The following is a 7,258-nucleotide window of genomic DNA, read 5'->3' on the forward strand; positions in this document are numbered from 1 at the left end:
TTTCCTCCCTCAACACCAGTAAATGTAACGGCAAGAATATTACATTCACATTTAAGCAATAGAAGATCACTATGCATACAAGTGAGAACAAAATTAATGCTGCATTGTTACCATTATTTGACACAACTTGATTTGAAAACAAAACAAAAAAATTAGGTATGATGGCCCACTATTTAAAAAGTATTAATGTAACAGCAAATATGTAATATTCAAACCAAACCTCAGTGACTCAGAACTCCAACACATCTTCAGAGAGAGCTGTGAAATTGGCTACCTGAAAAATTTATCAATGTAACTGAATGACAAAAGATTCTGTTTTAAAATGGGGTAAACGACAAGAGACACATGGGTTGCAAATACAACTGTTGATGCTGCAAAGAGCAGTGACTTATCTGTAGTCTCAATGTCCTTTCTATAAATTGTGCCTTGATTTCCCACCATACATTTACACGCAAGAATATTTTAATTTGAAATAGTATTGGGAAGACATTCACTGGTGATATGTGTCAAATGCTTTATATCATTGTATATCACCAAACTGATACTATAACTAATTCTAATCACCAAAAATACAGGATTTTCTTTTTATAGCTACTACTCACACAACACATATTTCTAAGCAGTTTATTTAGAACATTAGTTATTTCCAAATAAGTGGTAAATGTTTCTAAATAATCCATATATAGATATATATATTTCAAAATAAATACTTCAACATTTACACAAAGAGAATATTCTAGGTGTTAATAATATGAATATTGCTATAAATTAAATTTCTGCTAGAGGATCTTATATATTACTTTTATTTTAAGGTAGGGAGGCATTCTACTAAAAAGCTATATTGGCCTTTAAGTATCTAGTTGAATATCAGATAAAAGATAAGGATATGAAAATTCCATAGAATGTTGCCAGATTTAAATCTGACTAGAGTTCTATATTTAAAAGTTTAGCAACCTGAGGCATCTAGTTATTCATATTTATTCAAGCAGTCAGTCAAAAACAATTTATTGCATATTTGTTGTTTAAGTGCCTGACATTTGTGAGTACAACAGACACAGTCTTTGACTACATGAAGCTCATACTAGTCTAGTAAGGAATAAAGACAAGGAAGCTGTCAATTTCCATGGTGTGATGATGACTATGAGAAAAATAGAAAAACATTCAGTAATGAAGAGAGGAATTCACAGAAGGCTTCCTGAATATATCTTCTTCTATCCTATCTTCTCATTTGATATTAAATGATGGATACTTTTACAGCAATGAAGAATCTCAGACACTTAGCAAATAACTGTTGATTAATCCTGTAATTATGTTTTTCATGGGGCTCTCAGGAAAAAAAAAAAAACTTGGAAAGTAAAGTCACACATACACATCTAAATTTACTATAAAATGTTATAGTATAAAATATTAGAATAAAATATTTGTTTGTTATAAAGAATGATATATTCCTAAATTGGATCAATCCATGGATATTCTTAAGACAGCAGCTCTAAAAGGACTGTTGCTGAATAAAGTTGGTGCAATGTGTAACTTATGTTGTTAATGTAATCAATCCTGCTGTGTAGGCTGATCCAATTAGAACTGCTGTGGGGTTTGGTGTAAAGAAGGAAATAGAGGACCAAAAGAGATGGCGAATATTTTGAACTTGGTTTATCTCCAGTGATGCTGAGCTGTTGTCCAAACTTATCCACAATGTTTGCTATACATTCCAGATTTATAAGCACTGGGACTCACGGGGACAGACGACATAGATGGGGAGACAGTATCATCTCCTAGTTTATGTTTCTTTGTCCACTCTCAATGATTCCCCTTATCTCTTCCTTGCATCATTAAAAAGCTTGACTAATGTAATTCTAAAGAATGTAACATTTTTTAGAACATCAAACTGCTGTTTTTTTTAAAGAAAACAAGTTCATTAACTGTAATAATTAGCAAGTATCCAAGAGGTCACAAAACAGTTACCCAAATCCATGGCTTTTTAAAGAAAAAAATTCCATTTTAAATAATGTCAAAAACCATTCCACAACACTCCTGCAGATGGTAATGATTCAACTATCTAATACTATTTAACATTATACAAAACATATAATAAAATTTAATTAAACTATTTGGAACACAGCCTGAGTCACATTTAATAACTAATACATATCCCTTACATGGTGTGTGATTACAGCTATCAGATCATTTCCATTTGTATTTCCTTTTCTCGTTTGATCTTGGCAGGCTCATCTACCCAGTATCCCACATGTTGAAGGCAGTCAGGACTTGAATCCAGGTCTTCTGATGCCAGCTGAATGTCCTATATTTTACAGTGTTACTGCTCTAGATGAAAAGACAACTGATCAGAACTTAGTGTACAGTAAATAGGAAACTGGTTTATTTTTATTTTATTCAATCATTTTCTCGTGTTAGTTATTTTAATAATTATAAAAGTTATAAATTAGAATATTTTTAATTCTAATTTTTACCATGATTAATTTATCCTTATCAACTAGTAAACCCAAACTACCAAACCATTAATAACATGAAGGCCATATGGATCAGTGTTTTCTTCTTAGATGCTTGCCAATGATTTGTCATAATGAGATACTTTTCTTCCAAAAACTACCATTCTTTCAAATTGATAAGAATTTGCAAATGGAGGAAAACTGGACTAGGAAGAAAGTAAAATTATACTAATCCCTTAAACTTTAATGATAAACATTTAGCTGGGAATTTACTAACAAAATAACAGATAGGGCACCTGGGTGGAAAGTTGGTTAAGCATGTGACTTCAGCTCAGGTCATGATCTTGTGGTTCAGAAGTTTGAGCCCCATGTCGAGCTCTGTGCTGACAGTTCAGAGCCTGGACCCTGCTTGGGATTTTGTGTCCTCTCTTTCTGCCCCTCCTTGCTCATACTCTGTCTCCCTCTCTCCCAAAAATAAACATTAAAAAGAAAAAAAGAAAATAAGAGAGTACATCCAGAGATTCAAAGATCTCATGATAATAAATTTATGATCTTCCAAACTGAATTATTTATCTCTTGAGACTGAGAAAATACCATTGGATGATAAATAGTCCATGGAAGTTTTCATACATACATATATATGGAAAAACTAACATAAAGAAAGAGCCACTATAATATCAAACATTATAAATCACAAAAGACCCATAAATAGTCTGTCAGGTCACATAAAATATCACTGAAAACTATTGGGAGACTTGCAGAAACTTTAAATTGCACTTATTTCAGCTAAAATGAATGATTATTTAAAACATTCACTTCCCATGTTACTCATACAGCATTACAAATACAATTACTTCGCTTTCTTCCCTTATCAAGTAACCAGCTCTGTAGCTCAGCTGTCAGAGAACGGCTGACTTCTTGTGTAATGGCCAGATAGAAGGAAAACAAGAATTTCCCACTGACAAACCTTTTGGGGAACACATATATTACACATATAAAATAAATTCCATAGGAATTAAAACTGTATTTATAAATTCCAGGTTTTACTGGTATTCTAAGTGAAAATATAAGTAGAAAATATAAAGTTTTTCACATATACTTAATAATGAGGAATGGAATGCAGTTGTTAATTATCTGATTCAAGTTTGTACTGGTCACGTTTCCAAAATGCTCCCTGACAAAAAATAAGTAACATTTACCTAAAACTAAGCGTATTTAAAGAATGTCCTTCAAAAGATAATGAAAAAATCATTAGTATTTGTAACATTATATAGGTAAATAAAATGGTATAAAGTTCCCGTAACACTAACTGGAAAAGATGTCCAAGATTGCCACCTTCAGTGCAATTGAGAATAATGAATTTTGAAAACAAGATTAGCAAAAAGGGGATTAAAAGTTGCCCAGTTATCCCCACTAAAAAATTAACATTACTCTGGATTTCAATCGTGCAAGCAGAGATCAGTATGGTCTTTCAACCCAGATCCTATTACATTCTTCTTTCTTTTCACATCAGTATTTTGTATGCCTTCCATAAGAAATGAGCCACCTGAATAAAGTATTTGTTTCAAAGTATATTTATTTTGAGAGAGATGCAGCACAAGTGGGGAAGGGGCCGAGGGACAGAGAGAGAATCCCAAGCAGGCTCTGCACTGTCTGCACGGAGCCAGACGTGGGGCTGGAACTCATGAATCACAAGATCATGACCTGAGTCAAAGTTGGATGCTTAACTGACTGAGCCACTCAGGTGCCCCCTAAATAAATTATTTTAATAAAGAAATTCTGAGAGTCAATAACATATGAAGAAATGTTTCCTCTCTGGGCTACCATTTCTTGTTGGCCCTTACTCTTTCTTCAGTCTTCCTACTTCACTTTCCTTTTTTTCCTGGCAATATTCCTGAAGTGCTCGTGCTCACCATCCCCAGAAGTACTTGCACATATGTAGGTGGGTAGTCAGGGGGGTAGGGGTGAGGACGGTGATGGCTGGAGGCTTGGAGGAGACACACATGTTCTCATATGATACTAAAACGTAAATGCCTGATTAGCCTTAATGTGTTATTTTCCTCTGCATTGTTTCAAAAAGGGACAAAGTCTTATGATGAAGGCATAGATTTCTAGGTGGGTTAATTAAAAATTGATATCCTAGATCAGAAAGGTCTCCTCTGCTTATGGATCTCCCTAATCCAAGGGCCTCCTTACACCTCTGCGACTTTGCAGTATATTTGGTCAACCAGTCATAAGACCAACCCAGTACACAGGTATTACTTAAAGTTAACATTCCAAGTCAGGCCAGGTTTCTTAACCTACATTTGGTTCTTTCACCATTCGTTTAGAGACTGACAGATTGTAAAATAAAAACAAAAATTGCACTGAACAGTACTTACTGAAAAACACTAATAGATACCTATTTCCTCTCATGAAACGTTTCTCCCAACAAGGCTACATCTCTCGGCTTCAAAATCTTTCAGGCTGGTTTTAGGGTGCCCCCTTCAACCTTTCATGCTGCTTATTAAGAATGTCCTCCCTAGTCTCTGTACCATGTATAACAGGATCTGAGGAGGGACTACAGAGCAATTCCCTTCCTCTTCATCTTCTGGACATCCTTTCTCAAATAATAGCTATTTTTCTTCAGCCCCACTTATCATAGGGTCTGCTTATAGGATGTGTGTTCTCTTTGCTCCTCATTGCATATAGCAGAACATTTTCTACCTATTTTTTATATAAAAATAATCTCAACTCCTTTGAAGTATAGGTTGTCAGATTACACAAGTTTGGAATTAGTGTAGCACTTTGCATAAAAGGGCAAGTGGTCCTGGAGCCACTCTTCCTAAGTTTGCAAGGTTTCAACTTCCTGTACCTCACTTTCCTCATCAATAAAATGGGGATAATCGCATTTGCCTCACAGTTATGAGACTTAAATTAATCCATATTTAAGACTTAGACCAATGCCTAGTACATAGCAAGCATTCCATTAATACTGGTCAGTTATCATTACCTACTACTCAAGTGCCAAAGTTTTACTGTGCAATTTCTATCCATGCCCCTTTATGCTGCCTGGAATGTTTTTCACAATGTCTTTATCCGTCCCCAGCAAGTATAGTCTCAAAGGCTAATTTTCCCATGAAATTTTTCTTTGTCCTTTCAGTCAGGTATAATTTCTATTTCCAAGTAAACTCCCTAGCTTTAGACTCCTCCTTAGTGATTATCCTATACTTTGCATTAATTACCCCCAATTAAAAGGTGAGTTACTCTTATCTGGAATAGATTAGTCACTTTCAGGTTTTTGATATCATTCTTATATAAGGGACCTTCAAATAGCTGTTGGATTTAATACAAATTTTTACAAATTTGGGTAGCTCAGTCGGTTAAGCGTCTGACATCTGCTCAGGTCATGATCTCACAGTTTGTGAATTCCAGCCCCATGTCAGGCTCTGTGCTGACAGCTCAGACAATACCCCCACCAATTTTTAGAAACTCTTGTTAAGTTCTTCAAAGCAAAAGTAACACCCCAACTTCTTTGTCCATAAACAGAAAGACTATATACATAATACATGGCAACTATAATCAAGACAAAACTCCTGGGCAGTTAGGTAATAGCAGAGGAACTTTATCTTATTGACTCTTCTGCAGATTGATAAACTGAAAACGGAAAAAAAAAATGTATTTATACAAGCACTAAAGAGCAAACAAAAGCAGGCAGGAACTGGATAGGATTTGATAATTGGAACATCTCACTGGGTGAGATCCATGTTTGTGTGACTTTTTCTGAGGCCAGGAAGCTGCAACAGCACTGGCTTGAGGCATGAGAGGATAGTGTTAAGATGGCTATAAATTAAGAGGGGAAATCCTGGAAGGAGGGAGACATAAAGAAGGAACCCCCAAACCTGTGTCTGGCTGACATATATAAATAGGAGAAACTTAAGAAGCCCAGTGGAAAGCAAGAACTGGGCATCTAAAACACAGAACAGGGATCTCTTCTCTTTAACACAAGGGGTCAAAATTTGGGGTTTTAGTCCTGCCAAGTTAAAAGTCCTTGGAAAACACTCTGGGCTTTCTAAAGTCCTAGACTAACAATGAAACCCAAACCTCTACAAGTTCAAGGTGACCATCCAGCATTTAACTGCCTTCCATTACTATGAGAATAAAAGGAAGATTATATACTTATTTAAGCACTCATTACAGATGCTTACAATTATTCAGTTCTGGGGCAGCTGGGTGGCTCAGGTGTTTAAGCATCCAACTTCAGCCTAGGTCAAGATCTCCCCTTTCTTGAGTTCAAGCCCCTGTTGGCTCTGGCCTGACAGCTCAGAGCCTGGAGCCTGTTTCAGATTCTCTGTCTCCCTCTCTTTCTCTGCCCCTCCCCCATTCACACTTTGTCTCCCTCTCTCAAAAAAAAAATTTAAAAATATATAGTATTCAAGGGCGCCTGGGTGGCTCAGTCGGTTAAGTATCCAACTTCGGCTCAGGTCATGATCTCACGGTCTGTGAGTTCGAGCCCCACATCGGACTCTGTGCTGACAGCTCAGAGCCTAGAGCCTGCTTCAGATTCTGTGTCTCCCTCTCTCTCTGCTCCTCCCCTATTCACACTCTGTCTCTCTCTCTCTCCCTCAAGAATAAACATTAAGAGGGGCGCCTGGGTGGCTCAGTCGGTTAGCATCCGACTTCAGCTCAGGTCATGATCTCACAGTCTGTGAGTTTGAACCCCGCGTTGGGCTCTGTGCTGACAGCTCACAGCCTGGAGCCTGTTTCAGATTCTGTGTCTTCCCCTCTCTCTGCTCCGCCCCTGCTCACGCTCTGTCTCTGTCTCTCAAATA

Source organism: Puma concolor, chromosome B4 (assembly GCF_028749965.1).
Source record: "Puma concolor isolate L17-30 chromosome B4, mPumCon1.1.hap2, whole genome shotgun sequence".
Lineage (NCBI taxonomy): Eukaryota > Metazoa > Chordata > Mammalia > Carnivora > Felidae > Puma > Puma concolor.